Genomic DNA, 17,434 nt, shown 5'->3' with positions numbered 1-17,434 from the left:
TCTGGGGTTTTAAGCACATCTCTGTCCCGTTATCAAAACTAGAGCAAATATAAGGACAAGAGTGCTTTGCTATTAATAAATGGGCCAAGAAGCAATTGTGCTTTCCAATAGTGTACCCACCTGTACATGTGCAAAGACAACACCATTACTATTTTTTTATTGAGTCGGCTTGACAAAAAAGCACGGTAACCATTAGAGCTTATTCCACAATAGCTTATAATAAATAACACATTTCCGCTTACTATTAGTAACTACTGCACCTGTGGCTGTCTGATGCCCGCTTTTTCTCTTTTGATGATACATTTATGTTTTGCCAAATGTTGACTTTAGAATTACAACTTCCCCCTTAAAAAAGGGTCCAAATATGGGATATCCATGGCCAAAAGCATGCATATTGTGCAGCCAGTGAAATAAGAGTGTTAACAGTCACTTTAGTGGCACGTGTGTTGTCGATGAGCTAACAGCTTGCAATCGTCAATGTAATTTAGTCCTTAAAAACACCTCTAAAGCGGATTGATACATGTATAGTTAAAGTCCTGATACTGGTATACTCTTAATCAACAACCATGTAATGCCACATGTCCAATAAATTGACTTGGTCTGAACCAGCGTAGTAGTGTAATGGGTCTGAACAGTACACATTGTTTCCTCAACTCATTCTAGCTAGCAGTCCAAACGAGACACCACCCTGCTATCCTACTCCTCCGCAGCGCAGCTCCCCTCCCCCACCCTGGAACAACCTTTGCCGCAGTCACACATGGACTAAACCATTAAACCAGAGGGGGATCTTTTTGAGTTGAGCAATAACAGACAAGATTGATAAAAATACATAAAATGTTAACGATCAAGGGTGTGGAAAAACTAGTTTTTCTAAATGATAGCAAATATCGTGTAATGACTATGAAATGTAAGTGTTTCTTTTGCACATTCAGGGAGAAAGAGGCCAGCCACACAAACAGAGAACAAGAAAAACTAGGAGGAGCCAACTTGGACTATACCAAGTGTATTCTTCTATTTTTACAATAAAAAAAGAAAATAATTTACTGTAGACATAAACATGGTACACCGAAAAACTGCAAACTCATATCACTACAAATAGTTAATAACCAAACCAGACTAGCTAGCAGCAGACTGGAGAAGTGCAGTGCGCAGTCTGACTCACAGCAACACCCATCCCCCTCTCCAGCGGCATTGCCACGTGACGGAAAGTTACAGAAAGCATGGATTAAACCATTATGGCAAAGGTCGAAGGATCATTACATAAAATACTTATCAACATTTTTAAGAATTGGTGAGGGTAAGACTCTGGGGGTTTAAGCTTATCTATGTCTCCTTATTAACAGTAAAATATCAGCAAAATCATAGGCCAATTTGTTGGCCTATGATTTAATAGGCCAACAAATTTAAGCAATTATGCTTTCCAATAGCGTAGTATACATTTGCACAGACACCGTGTCTGCCATCGTTTTTATTGATTCGTCCTGTGAGAAAAGCAGAGTAACCATAATCCACTATAATTTTAATAAATGTCAAATTTCTGCTAACTAGTAATAAGTTATGCATCTGTAGCCGTCTGTGGGGTCCATATATCGATTTTTTAATCTAAATGTTTGAAATTACAACTTCTCCTTAAAAAGTGGCCAAACATGAGAGACATGGCCAGAAACATACATATTTTGCAGCCAGTGAAATAAAAGTCTGTTGACAGTCACTTTTGGTTTCTGACAAATGTACTTATCTGATACTTATCTTATCTGATATCTGGTAAGTCGCTTTGGTTAAAGCGTCGGCTAAATTCGTAAATGTTATGTGTGATTCCGATGAGCGAACTGCTTACGATCGTCAATGTAATTATGGTTCTTAGAAACACCTGTAAAGCGGAGTGATGTAAATGTAAATGTAAATGGACTGCATTTATATAGCGCTTTTCTGACCATCGGCCACCCAAAGCGCTTCACAATGTTGCCTCACATTCACCATTCACGCACACATTCACACACCGACAGCGGAGTCAACCATGCAAGGCGACAGCCAGCTCGTTGGGAGCTAACAGTCAGGGTGCCTTGCTCAAGGACACCTCGACACTCAGCTAGTGGGAGCCGGGGATTGAACCGGCAACCTTCAGGTTACCAGCCAACCCGCTCTACCTCCTGAGCTACTGCCGCCCACACCGTGATACATGTATAGTTTAATGTCCCACTGCTTTTATACTCTTAATGAACAATCATGGAATGCAAGATCTCCAATAAATCGACTTGGTCTGAACCAGTGGTCGTGTAATTGGTCTGAATGGTACACATATTTTCCTCAACTCAACCTAGCTAGCAGTCCAAACTAGAGAACACAACACCCTGACACCCTGCTCTTCCAGAGTGCAGCTCCCCTCCCCCACTCTGGAACAACCCATGATGCAGTCAGACTTGGACTTAAACCATCCAACCAGAGGGAGATGTTTTGAAGTTTAGCAAAAACACTAAAGATATATACAAACACAATCAATGTTAACGATCAGGATGTGAAAAAACTTGTTTTTCATCAAGATAGCAAAGTAGGAGCTGTGTGACATTAAAGTTATTTTGTTGGTTGAGGGAGCACGAGGCCAGGAACACAATAGAAGAATAAAAAAAGAGCCATACTTGGACTATACCAAGTTTACTAAATTGAAATTTCTGTTGTTACTATGCAGGAAGAATAATATATTAATGACATAAACATGGCACACCGAAAAACTGCATATTCACTACATGTTAACAACCAACACAGACTAGCTAGCATCACACTGGAGAAGAGCACTGCACAGTCTGGCCCTTAGCAACACCCATCCCCCTCTCTAGCGCAGTCATTGCCACGTGATGGAAAGTTACAGCCAGGCACGGACTAAACCATTACGACAAATATCAAGGGATCCATTACGCAAAATACTTAAAGCAACATTTCGGCTCACGGTTATTTTGCTTATCTCTGTCCCATTATTAACACTAGTGCAAAAATAGAAGCAAAAGGAAGGTTTGTTTCATTCATCACTGAATAGGCCAACAAGCGGAATCAAATTCGTGTTCTTAGTGTGCTTTACGATTGCACAATATTACCTTTTTTTTTAATTTAGTTTTTCTCTAACCCTAAACTGCATTCAAATTCCTACAGCTTATTCACAAACTTTAACTGTGTGTCTCCGGTGCCCAATTTTTGTCTTCTGCACCGATGTAAATACCCTAACCCTTTATTCCATGTTTATCCAAATAAAGACTTAATTATACTTCCAATGACACCAGAACTGCCCCTTCAATAAGCCTACAGGCGGGTTCTCCATGTCCAAATGCATACATATTGAATGGATGTTAAGATCACAGGAATATTTGAATAGACTGATGGCATTTGTGCTGTGGGTTTTCAATTAATAAACATCTTTCCATCTGAATTTTTTTTTAGTCCAGGAAGGAAGGACACAGAATTCCAAACATATTCTACGCCTGACTGTGTAAGGAATCCTTTTCTTTGGACAACACAAAGTTTACATCTACGCAATGAGCAGGGGGTTCAACCTTCAGCTTTGGGGTGTTTTCTGTCTGTAGTTATGGAAAGCAGTTGCCAAAACTTGAATGGTAGAATAGAATTGAACCTTGTTTGTTCCAGAAAGTTCTGCTGATTAAATAACCCTAAACCTTTCTGCAAACCATACTAGGGGCGTGTCACTTCAATTAACATTTTGCTTCAATTACTTAACGTTTCAGAACCGTTCACAATTCATAAGTAAGAGAAGTTCATCTGTCAACTACCTCAGGTATCAGAAATGGTCAAATGGTTAAGTAAGAGAGAAAAGTTCACCTTTCGAAGCAGCCTTTAAGAGTTTGAGGGGTGGTTGGCAGGCCTAAAAGAACTGCTAATTACGGCAGCACATGGCTAAATAACACTGATTTAAAGAGGCAGGACTAAATACAAGCTGTACCATTGCACTTTTTCAGAGGGACGTATTGTTAATGAATACTTTAAGGATTAAACACTATAGACCAATAGATTTACGCAACATTTAAAACGCCTCAATGAACACAACACAATTCAGTAACATTGCATGTCCAAAGTAATCTGCCCATTGCGAAGCTAGCTGGCAGTCCAAACTAGCGCACACCCCGTAGAGCAGCTCCCATCCCCCACTCTGGAACAACCACTGCTGTTCTCACACAGGGACTAAACCATTAAACCAGAGGGGGATCTTTTTGAGTTGAGCAATAACAGACAAGATTCATAAAAATACATTAAATGTTAATGATCAAGGGTGTGGAAAAACTAGTTTTTCTGAATGATAGCAAACATCGTGTAATGACTATGAAATGTAAGTGTTTCTTTTGCACATTCAGGGAGAAAGAGGCCAGCCACACAAACAGAGAACAAGAAAAACTAGGAGGAGCCAACTTGGACTATACCAAGTGTATTCTTCTATTTTTACAATAAAAAAAGAAAATAATTTACTGTAGACATAAACATGGTACACCGAAAAACTGCAAACTCATATCACTACAAATAGTTAATAACCAAACCAGACTAGCTAGCAGCAGACTGGAGAAGTGCAGTGCGCAGTCTGACTCACAGCAACACCCATCCCCCTCTCCAGCGGCATTGCCACGTGACGGAAAGTTACAGAAAGCATGGATTAAACCATTATGGCAAAGGTCGAAGGATCATTACATAAAATACTTATCAACATTTTTAAGAATTGGTGAGGGTAAGACTCTGGGGGTTTAAGCTTATCTATGTCTCCTTATTAACAACAGTAAAATATCAGCAAAATCATAGGCCAATTTGTTGGCCTATGATTTAATAGGCCAACAAATTGAAGCAATTATGCTTTCCAATAGCGTAGTATACATTTGCACAGACACCGTGTCTGCCATCGATTTTATTGATTCGTCCTGAGAGCAAAGCAGAGTAACCATAAGAGCTTAATCCACTATATTTTTAATAAATGTCACATTTCTGCTAACTAGTAGTAAGTTAAGCATCTGTAGCCGTCTGTGGGGTCCATATATCGATTTTTTTATCTGAATGTTTGAAATTACAACTTCTCCTTAAAAAGTGGCCAAATATGAGAGACATGGCCAGAAACACATATTTTGCAGCCAGTGAAATAAAAGTCTGTTGACAGTCACTTTTGGTTTCTGACAAATGTACTTATCGTAAGTCGCTTTGGTTAAAGCGTCTGCTGAATTCCCTAAATGTAGATGTTATGTGTGATTCCGATGAGCGAACTGCTTACGATGGTCAATGTAATTATGGTTCTAAAGGTACGGCCACACCAACCGCGTTACTCGCGTTAGGGGCGTCGAAAATCGGCATTTTTGCATTGGGAACCATTGGTTTAGGCGCGTAGACGCGTAACACACGTTGAAGCGTCGCGTTAGGGGCGTTATGGTACCGCCACACCAACCGTGTTACTCACGTTGGATAACGCGAGTAACGCGCCTAACCTGACGCTTGATCATTGTGTATCACAAAAATGGTTCAACGCGCCCAACGCGCCTGTGGCTGCGCTAGAGTCCGAGGTAGGAAACCCAAACGCCGCCGTGTTTGGGTGCATGATAGAGTTTAGATCGGGTTAGATTAAATAATCTCGGATATAAATAACGATAATCGGGTTTAATAACTTCACATGGTGTGTTTCTAGCATTCGTAGTGTTGATCAGCAGAGAAATGGTCCGCCAAGACGTTGAGGTTGCTTAGCAACCAGAGACTGTCCATGCAAGTGAACGGAGCGTTCACTCTTCGTCATAACTATCAAACCAAACATCCTTCACATTCACCGAGCGAACATTATGAAAGTAAAATGCACATTTCTCGCTAAAAATGTTTCCATAAACGCATTTAATGTCGTAACTATGTTACTATTTCCACCCAGATTAAAGAAAAATGTCGGCCGTATGCTTTTGTGCAAGCGTCACTACTCTCTGCCAGTGACGTCGGGTCAAGCTCCACGCCAATTGGCTATCGCGGCTAAGCGTCACACGTTGGAGCGTTGAAAGTTAAATTTTTTGAACTCCGGGCGTTGGTGCGTTACTGCGTTTACGTGCGTAATTACGTGCGTCTGCCGCGTCTAACGCCCCTAACGCAACGCTACAACGCATGTATCGCGTCTACGCGCCTAGACCAATGGTTCCCTATGCAAAAATGCCAATTTTCGACGCCCCTAACGCGAGTAACGCGGTTGGTGTGGCCGTACCTTTAGACGCGGCAGTTGCACGTAATTGCGCACGTAAATGCAGTAACGCGCCCAACGCATCAACGCCCGGAGTTCAAAAATTGAACTTTCAACGCTCCAACGCGTGACGCTTTAGCCACGATAGCCAATCAGCGTGGCGCTTGACCCGACGTCACAGGCAGAGAGTAGTGACGCTTGCACAGAAGCATACGGTCGACATCTTTCTTTATTCTGGGTGGAAATCGTAACATAGTTACGCCATTAAATGCGTTTATGGAAACATTTTTAGCGTGAAATGTGCATTTTACTTTCATAATGTTCGCTCGGTGAATGTGAAGGATGTTTGGTTTGATAGTTATGACGAAGAGGGAACGCTCCGTTCACTTGCATGGACATGGACTCATCTAGCTGCGTTGGCGCGTTGGAAGCGTTGAACCACCACACACTGATCAAGCGTCAGGTTAGGTGCGTTACTCGCGTTATCCAACGCGAGTAAAGCGGTTGGTGTGGCCGTACCTTTAGAAACACCTGTAAAGCGGAGTGATACATGTATAGTTTAATGTCCCACTGCTGTTATACTCTTAATGAACAATCATGGAATGCAAAATGTCCAATAAATCGACTTGGTCTGAATCAGTGGTCGTGTAATTGGTCTGAATGGTACACATATTTTCCTCAACTCAACCTAGCTAGCAGTCCAAACTAGAGAACACAACACCCTGACACCCTGCTCTTCCACAGTGCAGCTCCCCTCCCCCACTCTGGTTATTTTGTTGGTTGAGGGAGCACGAGGCCAGGAACACAATGGAAGAAAAAAAAAAAGAGCCATACTTGGACTATACCAAGTTTACTAAATTGAAATTTCTGTTGTTACTATGCAGGAAGAATAATATGTTAATGACATAAACATGGCACACCGAAAAACTGCATATTCACTACATGTTAACAACCAACACAGACTAGCTAGCATCACACTGGAGAAGAGCACTGCACAGTCTGGCCCTTAGCAACACCCATCCCCCTCTCTAGCGCAGTCATTGCCACGTGATGGAAAGTTACAGCCAGGCACGGACTAAACCATTACGACAAATATCAAGGGATCCATTACGCAAAATACTTAAAGCAACATTTCGGCTCACGGTTATTTTGCTTATCTATGTCCCATTATTAACACTAGTGCAAAAATAGAAGCAAAAGGAAGGTTTGTTTCATTCATCACTGAATAGGCCAACAAGCGGAATCAAATTCGTGTTCTTAGTGTGCTTTACGATTGCACAATATGACCATTTTTTTTAATTTAGTTTTGCCTAACCCTAAATTGCATTCAAATTCCTACAGCTTATTCACAAACTTTAACTGTCTGTCTCCGGTGCCCAATTTTTGTCTTCTGCACCGATGTAAATACCCTAACCCTTTATTCCATGTTTATCCAAATAAAGACTTAATTATACTTCCAATGACACCAGAACTGCCCCTTCAATAAGCCTACAGGCGGGTTCTCCATGTCCACATGCATACATATTGAATGGATGTTAAGATCACAGGAATATTTGAATAGACTGATGGCATTTGTGCTGTGGGTTTTCAATTAATAAACATCGTTCCATCTGAATTTTTTTATAGTCCAGGAAGGAAGGACACAACCTTCAGCTTTGGGGTGTTTTCTGTCTGTAGTTATGGAAAGCAGTTGCCAAAACTTGAATGGTAGAATAGAATTGAACCTTGTTTGTTCCAGAAAGTTCTGCTGATTAAATAACCCTAAACCCTAAACGTTTCAGAAAGAAGAAGAGAAGTTTATCCGTCAATTACCTCAGGTATCAGAAATGGTCAAATGGTTAATTAAGAGAGAAAAGTTCACCTTTCGAAGCAGCCTTTAAGAGTTTGAGGGGTGGTTGGCAGGCCTATAAGAACTGCTTATTACGGCAGCACATGGCTAAATAACACTGATTTAAAGAGGCGGGACTAAATACAAGCTGTACCATTGCACTTTTTCAGAGGGACGTATTGTTAATGAATACTTTAAGGATTAAACACTAAAGACCAATAGATTTACGCAACATTTAAAACGCCTCAATGAACACAACACAATTCAGTAACATTGCATGTCCAAAGTAATCTGCCCATTGGGAAGCTAGCTGGCAGTCCAAACTAGCGCACACCCCGTAGAGCAGCTCCCATCCCCCACTCTGGAACAACCACTGCTGTTCTCACACATGGACTAAACCATTTCACCAGGGGGGGCATCTGATTTACAATGGTAAAATAGTTTGATGGCAATGAATAGATCTGATCTCAAGAAATTGGAAAATATATCTTGAGTATGGTAGGGAACAATGACTATGATATGACTCACTAGAAGGATCCAATTCTTTGGCACTTTCAGGGAGGCCATGGAAGGAATAAAGGGAGGAGCTTAAAATTGACTATACCATCAACGACGTTGTTGAACAACTAAAAAAAACAAGAATAGATCTCCAAAGTCATAAATAATAACACTAATAAGTAACAGATACATACAAGCTTGTTTAAAATCCTGCGACTTTTTTTAAGGCAAGTCGAAGGTTAGACTAGCACAGGGTAGTGTAGCAACACCCATCCCCCTCTAGCACCAGCTCAACCCCATAGAGGAATGTTAGTGCACAGGGTGGACTGAACCATTATAATGGGGACGGGGGGCTCCAACACTCCCAACTTTATATTGTGCACGGCCACTAGTAGTTAAAAGAAGAGTGTACACATAATTATTACTTGTTCAGGTTTCTCCAAGTAAGCACTTAAGGTAATTTAAGTCCGGTATGCTTATTAACTTATTAACACATAAATATATAAAGGCTTTATAAATGTTGTTCATATAGCCTGATTTGACATTCGGTTACTGTCCCCAAATGCATGAAGCATCCAAAGCCACAAGTTGAGAAGTTGTGTGCTAATTGCCTTAGAATGACAACTTCACGGTTAAACAATATACACGAGTTAGGGGAGAGTAGTAGAGTGAAGCAAAATCAACTGGAGAGTAATGGCCAAATGGTGAGTTTAAATTTTTTGGGCAAAACAATTATCAGAGTACTACTTTAGCTTGGCATCAGCAGTAAATGTACAGCCAACCTATCATCTTGGAAGTTTTTAATAAGCACCTATCAAAGTCTGGACCTATCTTCTCCTCATCAAGTAAATGGCCATGCACTTTAATATCTCCCTTCAAGCTTCTACCCACGAAGTGTCAGTTTGACATTTTGGGGATTTGCTAAAGATAATGCTGATATGACAGCCTAGCAACCACTGATATTGGAGATTGGAAGCAACCTACAACCACAACCTCCAACATCTTCTAGCTAGCAAATCAGATAATTTAACCGTCAAGCCATACAACGGTTTGGAAGAAAACTAGGTCCAATTCAAAACTGAAATACTAAACATGTTCTCAAACTGCAATTTTAAGACCTGTTTTGGAGCATTTGCAAAGAGGGTAGCAAAATGACTCAAGCAAGCACATGGTGGGTGAAGAAAATGAAAGAAATTTGGAGGAAGAGGTGAATTCTAGTTTATAAATTTAACTTGCCGAACGTAGCCTTCATGCAAACCAATTGGAATTACTACGTTATTGGTGATCATAAGAATCATCCAGAAAATAAGCAAAAACATATATCATCAAAGTTTAACATTGTGCCACCAGCAATCAGCCGCTTGCTAGCAAAATGCAGTTTGTCAAAGAAGCAGCTATCAAATAAGCAGCTAACAAACAAGCAGCTAGCAAACAAGCAGCTAACAAACAAGCAGCTAACAAACAGAGCTAACAAAGAGGCAGCTAGCAAACAAGCAGCTGACAAAGAAGCAGCTAGCAAACACGGAACTAACAAAGAAGCAGCTAACAAAGAAGCATCTAGCAGAACATAAACTGGGCCCGAGCACACATGCACACTAAAAAGAAGGGTAGTCTACAGTAGAGTTCCCTTCCCCCAGTCTAAAATAAGCTGCTAAGAATACAGAAGGTGTAAAGCATTATGCAAGAGGTGGTCCTATTACATAATACAGAGACAATTTCATGTGCAACATAATTGCACAAGGGTTTTCTAAATCATCAATTAGCCTTCTAACACGTTTAACAAAACAATGTACCATTAGAACACCGGATTGATGGTTGCTCGAAGTGTTCCTCTGTATACATATAGATATTCCATAACAAATCAGCAGTTTGCAGCTAGAATACCATATAATTTACCACATTAACCATGTCTAGACTGTTTTTCTGATTAATTTAATGCTATCTTCATTGAAAAAAAATGTTTACCATCAAAAATAAGACATTTGTAAGTGACACCAAAATCTTGAACAGTAGTGTGAATCAAGCCAATCTAGTTCATCTTTGACTCTCAGTCTATGCCGAAACACGAAATGGCCACCCATGTTGCTGAAGGCATCGTACTCAACATGGATCACAGTCAAATAAAATGGTATACTTTACCATTTGATTCGGTCGCACTATGAATGGTAGTCGACAATGTGTCGAACAATTGTGTACTTTTCTATTTCAGGGAGTATAGTTGCTCAGCCCTGAATATGAAACGAAATCTCTGAGTATGTGGTTTCTATGCAAGAGGCAGTGAAGTGGTTACATCTGGCATTTGCTGCAGAGAGCTGTTCCAAATCCCCAAGCTAAATGCCAATATCTGAACTAGGATATGCATGAAATGACATGCATATTTTCAATTGTCCATTAGAAACGAAAACATCTTGTAAGAATGACAGAGCACCCCAGAGAAAACTGAGCCTGCACCACACCGTTTGAACTTGTATGGCTAGCGGCACTCAATGCAAAGTCACCCCATCCACATGTTACTTACTGTCTGCAAAGTAACGTCACTACCAATCCTGCTACTTTACCGCCACATTGTTAAAATCGGTTATGCATAAGTACTATTGGTAGATCTTGGATTCTTGTTTATACTTCACGAATGGGTCCTTTTTTACATTGCAATAAATGCCCCTATGCAACCTACTGTGAGTACTGGCATCACGACATAAAGCAAATTCACATTAATTTGCTTTGTACGTTTTGGTTATGAAGATTTATTATAAATAATTATTTATATTCATAAACATTCATGATCATGAATGCTTAATCCCATTTCTCGTGTGTCAGCGCCAACAGGTCTGTTTATTTAAATCATTACCAGCTTCTATTTAATAAGTAGATATTAAAACGATTGTACAGATACTTTACACAAGTGGGCTTTGACGCATTATAATAAGGTAAAATTAGTATAACTTAAATTAAATGCATTGTTATAAATGACAAAATCCCCCAAAGGCAATGTATGCAGATAATAAGAATAATCACTCAAGATTACTATTGAGCGGAAGTGGTGCGCAAGATTTCCTCTGGTTTTGATACGCTAACCAGCGCTGAATAGAGAGAACACAGAAAGGGAGGGAGGGAGGGGGAAGCCAGAAGCTTCCATCTGAGGCAGGCACGTGGTTGTACATTTCTTTAGGCATGCGCAGCTCAGGGATATCGTCATATTAGCATGTACTATTCCTACTAAATAACCACTATAGACGTATATAAAAAGGGTTATTTCACATAACCTGGGTACCCTACATTGGAGGAGTTATAAATATCATGCTATAAATGTAAGAAAGGCAATCGAAGCTAAAAGTCTGCAAACATTCAAAATAAAGATGACTTTTTCTTTACACACTGGATTGAGAAAGAAATCCAGCTTGATGTCCACACAAGCTCATCTAGCTAGCAGCACAGCAGGTTTTGCAGTCCACAGACTGACAGCGAGTGCACAAATACCCTTCCCCCACTCATCCACATACCCATCCCCCACTCAGTCACGTGGTCCCTAGAGTTTAACAGCAGAGAACGGACTGTACCAATTTAGCAGGGGGGTGCTTCCTTTAAGCAGCCATTGAGCCGAACGGGCAAAAGAGAAATCCGTTGTTACTCTCCTTTGCTGTGCCCTGGCTGAAGCAAAAACCCCAGCTAGAGGAAAACCATAAGGGATATCAGCTCTGACATGTTCCACCTGATTCATTAAATACTATTTGTATATTATTGTGATCACAATCATGGCATTTTCACTATCAAGTACAGGATAACATTGTTCACTTCCTTTAAAACTGAAATAAATATGTAGGTTACAGGATTTATTTCTTATTCCTGTAAAAATCCACTGAGCTAGCTTCGATATGTTGCCCATCCCCCCCTTCTAGATGGATTTTTTTTGTGTGCATGCTGAACTCAAAATGGCCACCACTGTAACTAAGCGCAGCTCCATGTGACACTAAGAGAATGTCTTTCCACAAAACACAAGGGGGTTTAACTGTGCCTCCTTAGCTCCATGGCTATCAACATCAACCTTTACATTATGTAACCTAAAAAAGCAGGGTATGTTCCTTTGACCCATTGCCCTGCTCAGCAACTGATTCTGTCTCATTCAGTTGCATCTGTGGAGTAGTTCCGTGAAATTGAATGTCGTCCATCATTGAATTATTAAAAGACAAACGCATCCCATCTATGTTATGTGTTTCTCCAATATGAAATGTACAGTCTGCCAGACTAAGATGAGCATGTGATAGATGAAGTACTGTGTGAACGGTTGCATTGATGCTACAAAATACAACCACCCCAAAAGCAGAGAATCTGCTAGAAGCAGGCGCAGGACCAATGGCCTGTATAGTAGTAATTTAATCTTAATTAACGACATGTAGGATCGAGTTTAGATTTATTTGCACAATGTAATTGCAATGTTATGCCACAATATGAGGAGGACACGTTTTGTGACTTAAAAGATCAAGGTTTTTTTCAGCCTGAATTTTGGCGTAACATCCACCCAACATCATGCTTCATTATTCAGAACCTTTTATAAATGGTTCATCTTGGTTTAAGGGTTTTTAGGGAGTTTGGGGAAGGCGTACTGAAAAGGTTTGGGTACGCTACTGCGAAAGCAGTCATTATGGCTTCTGTACTGACATTACCATATTGAATAGCATCGCAACTTACATAGGCCCTAGGTTTTTCTCAGATCCTTCATGCCCTGGCTTTGAGTGCAATGTTGTAACATGAAATGTGAAAAAAAGAAGTTTATATTGGAAAGAAGGTAAAAAGTTAGACCATCCATGTTTTTTTGAAAAAGCGTTAATGTTGCAGATGACAATTCCTCCACCACACGTTTAAGAAGCATTACTCTAAATCTGGCCATGATGGTTTCCTTTTAAACTCATTCAACAGAGATTAAACAAGAGATTTTCAGTCTTAAACTGTGATATTAGGCGACCAGGTGTTACTGTGATTAGCCATTACAAGCCGTTTGAAATTCTGCCTCTTCTTGCGTTTTAGTGACGTCACAAGTCGGAATGTTCACCTAAGGAAAAGGCAGATTATTAATGGCTAACCACACTCAAACATGGTCGAATAATATCACTCCTTTAACCAGGTATTTTGTAACGTTGTGTATTACTAGAAGTGAGGCTTTCAAGGCATGACTTAATATATCATAGGGATTTTCAAAGGCACTGGTTTAATCTGGTTCCAGCTGGCTTTTGCAGGTCTACAGCAGTTGTTTAGAATGAAGAATATGCTCTTATTGGCCTACTGGAGCACTATGCATGTGAATAATTTCTACATTTTGATTCATAGGGTATGTTTCAATTTTAGGGGCCCTGCAGTTAGACCAAAGTAAGCATACATTATATGCTTACTTTATGCGTACATAAAGTAAGCATATAATGGGCAGATGAAAATTAACTCAGAAACTTATGATGAGTGGGTGGAACCAGGTTGCAGCAGAAAAGTATTGTTTGGCTTCCATTTGAGTCAAGACGGGGCTTGAGTCCTTATCAAGGAGGACTGACAGAACACAATAGTGTGAGCCTTGTTACACTGTAGCATGCCAGAAATCCTTAGATATTGACTTTACTTTTACCCAAATTGTATTAATGAACAGGAAATGCAGCTGCAACGGGGTAGACATTAAGCCACACCCATATCCTAGATCTACTTCCTCAATTGAAAACTACTGCAGGACTGTACCATGTATGTTCAAGTACTAAAGTAAGTCCAACTTTAAGTTTGTGAAACTTTGACATCAGTTTTCTAACCTTACATGTACAACAGACTATGGGGATCTAAATGTTGGTTGGAATTGGAATGAAATGCCGCATCCCAAAAAAAGCAACCCCCAAAAAATCAGCCTTTACCAGTGTTGTCATGTGTGGGTGTTACTGCATGTACAAATGGTGTGCAACTTGTTTGCCTAAGTTTGATTTAATACAACACATTTTCGGCTTGCTAGATAATAGCCAATGTATTCTGAAAACGAAGTGTATTGTTTATAAAACTCCATCAACAACACACTTGACAACTCGTTTATTACATATATTAAAACGATAATATTGTATGCTAGTTGCTAACTGACAATTACGCTCCACGCAAAATTAGCTTTCTTTTTGTGAATACTGCTTCTAATCCTTACCTGCAGGGGTCACTGTAGTCCTAAAACCAGGATAAAGCTCACGATTTCAAGCTCAGGACATCTAAGAGCGGATTTATACTGCTATTCATTTATTTAACATTTGCAAAACTGTGTCTTTTTGCTGAAGATAACGGGCGAAGCTAGAAAGTGTCTCGATAACATGAACTACATAGAGTACTTACCGATTCTTAGTTACTCGGCCACGTTCCCGCGAATTCTACCCAAGCATTTACTGATATCCGCCGCTTCCCGCTGCTGCGCTCCCAGGTCCGTCACAACGACAGTTCCACGGGCAAATGACTAGATGCAGAGCTCATGTACCGCCGGTATACTTCAGCGCTCCCCGGCCAGACTAGCAGAGCTACCAAAACAAAAAGCGTTTCAGCGTGCTTTCAAGACTGCCTCTACCACTATCGGTCTGCCACATTTATAGACTCCTCCTCTTTAGCGGGGGAGGGGGAAGGAAGAGTCTGCATAGAGCTCCCAAATGGAAGGAGTCAGCTGCAACACTGCAACCGTTTTCGCGGTAGTCTACGTGAGACGCCAAGCAGTCCCGGGGTTGAAATTGATATTCCTATTAGTCTACACGAGTTATCAAACGGACCCGATGTTGAAATTGTTTGATAAGGGTAAGTATTGTCAATAAGGGGACGCGATTTCTCTATCTACAAGGACGAAATTGACACAGGTGACAAGCTAGACCAGGAGTTGACCATTTGCCCGTAACGTGTGAAACACTAACAACGACGGTGAAGCAACGTCGGATCAGCAAGAAGCAGAAGAGAGGTTTCATTCTATGAGAGGGGGATTTTTATCTCATTGTTAAAGCGAAGCGGACTGTGGGGGAAGGGTCCGGTGGGAGGAGCCTAGCTAAGAATAGTCGGGACCATTGTTGTGAAACTCATGAAAAAACGACAGTTTATGTCTCTATAATACAAAATATTCATTAAATCACATAACCTTTTATTCGCTCCTGACACATAATGTATTTCATAAACATTCCCAAAACCACAGGGTTCTTTGCTTTGGTTAAATTATATAATTAAATAAAAGCAACAGTACAAGTACTCAAAATTTCCTTGATAAAAATAAAAATCTTCTGCTGTTATAGCATTACATTGCATCGATATTACCACAAACACAAAACACATTTAGAGTATTGTAATAAAAGGTCAGCCATTTTGTGTTCAACCATGTACACTGGGGATATGTAGGTTCAGTTGTGGCCAGCAGGGGGAACTTAATATTTAAAGGTCCCATGGCATGAGAATCTCACTTTATTCAATTTATGAGGTTTTCTTACATAAATATGAATTCCCCTAGCTTGCCTATGGTCCCCTAGTGGCTAAAACTTGCTTTCGGTGTAAAACGAGCACTAGGTGTTCTGCTCGCATTTGACAAAGCGGAGGCTCAAGCGATGATTTTGAATGTGGTCCCTTAAGTCGTCATATGGATTCTAAGCTCCTCCCCTTTCTCTGCCTTGCCCGCCCAGAGAATTTTGCCCGCGCCAATGAGACACGACCGTGCGAGCGCCACGTGTGTGTGTGTGTGTGATTACACACACTGTAACGCAAGTGTTTGCTGTTGGTGTTGTGGCGCATAACGGCCCGATTCCACCGGACGCGTTATGGCCGCGTTACGGCTGCAGCACGGCTGGGCCGCGGTAACCGCAGCAGATAGCTTCCACTCTAATCAATGAGACCATTTCCACAGGGCACGGCTGCGGAACGTCTCATCAGCGTCCCAGGAGCGGCTCGCCGCGCCGCAGCGCTATCATTCCGTAGCACTTCTATTTTTCAGCAACGCAAACCGTTGCTGAACCGCGTCAATTTCAACAGAGCAGATCGAACCTGGCAGGAAGTGAAAAAGTAAAAGTCATAGAGCATCCGGTCAATTTTCTGAATAAAACACAATACTCAGCTCATGTAGCCTATCACAACTTCACATCAACATTGTTACATCATGACCGGTGGCACCAGGTCAGCAGTCAATCAATCAAAGGGTCTCAGAGGGTCGGCAACATGGATGACGAGAGACTCATTGTCGAAGTTCAGCAACATGCAAAGCTGCAAACTTGTCGCTTTTCGGCGACAATCGCCAATTATAATTCTTATAATGGACATTTCTCTGGGCCAATCGGACTCTCAGCACTTGCTTCAGAATCTTTCTTATAATTGACATTTCTCTGCGCCAATCGGAATCTTGAAGCACACAGTGCCAACTGAGCTCGCCATTGGATGAGACGGTCGCCTGGCTACCGCGCATGCGGCTAAACAACGCAAGAGAGCTTGCAAAACACTCGTCCAGGGGCCTGTACTACGAAGCTCGATTAGAGGGTTAGCGAGGTATGTTGAGCTGAAAGCATGGGTTTGCTGTAGCACGAAAGTCGATCTCTTTAAGCGTCGCTGTATCACCATGGGGACTTATGCTCGCAACCAAACCTGGTCGGGAGCATCTTTTCAGCTTAGTCTAGCCGGAGATCGGCTACTTAAATCGGCATGCGCATTTTCCTAGCCCCTCCTCCGACAATGGCGTCACCATTTTTGGGTGTTCCCGTGGACGGTGGACCACGGCGCACTTATCGTACAGGCGTCTCTCCGGAGACAGGGTTTTTCGGGACAGAACCGATCCCTCGGCATTGTCTGACGATATTCTTTATGAGAGATACAGATTCTCATCAGAGGGTATTCGTTGTTTGATCGTCCTTGTAGGACCGTATGTAGGCAATGCTACACAAAGAAGCCGTGCACTTACTGTTGCGCAG

At 41.2% G+C, this 17,434-nt stretch overlaps 1 protein-coding gene across 1 annotated transcript in view; it reads right to left on the bottom strand.

The window, feature by feature from the left end:
- Nucleotides 1-15,432, bottom strand: part of atf7ip (activating transcription factor 7 interacting protein) — a 33,970-nt gene extending 18,538 nt beyond the window's left edge. The window contains exon 1 of the mRNA XM_030352819.1: nucleotides 14,853-15,432. The gene's annotated coding sequence lies outside the window, so the exon portion shown is untranslated. The remainder of the gene's footprint in view (nucleotides 1-14,852) is intronic.
- Nucleotides 15,433-17,434: the final 2,002 nt, after the last annotated feature.

This window comes from Gadus morhua, chromosome 3, assembly GCF_902167405.1.
Source record: "Gadus morhua chromosome 3, gadMor3.0, whole genome shotgun sequence".
NCBI classification, from domain to species: domain Eukaryota; kingdom Metazoa; phylum Chordata; class Actinopteri; order Gadiformes; family Gadidae; genus Gadus; species Gadus morhua.
The sequence above is the reverse complement of the archived record's forward strand: the minus strand, read 5'-3'. Positions and strand labels throughout refer to the sequence as shown.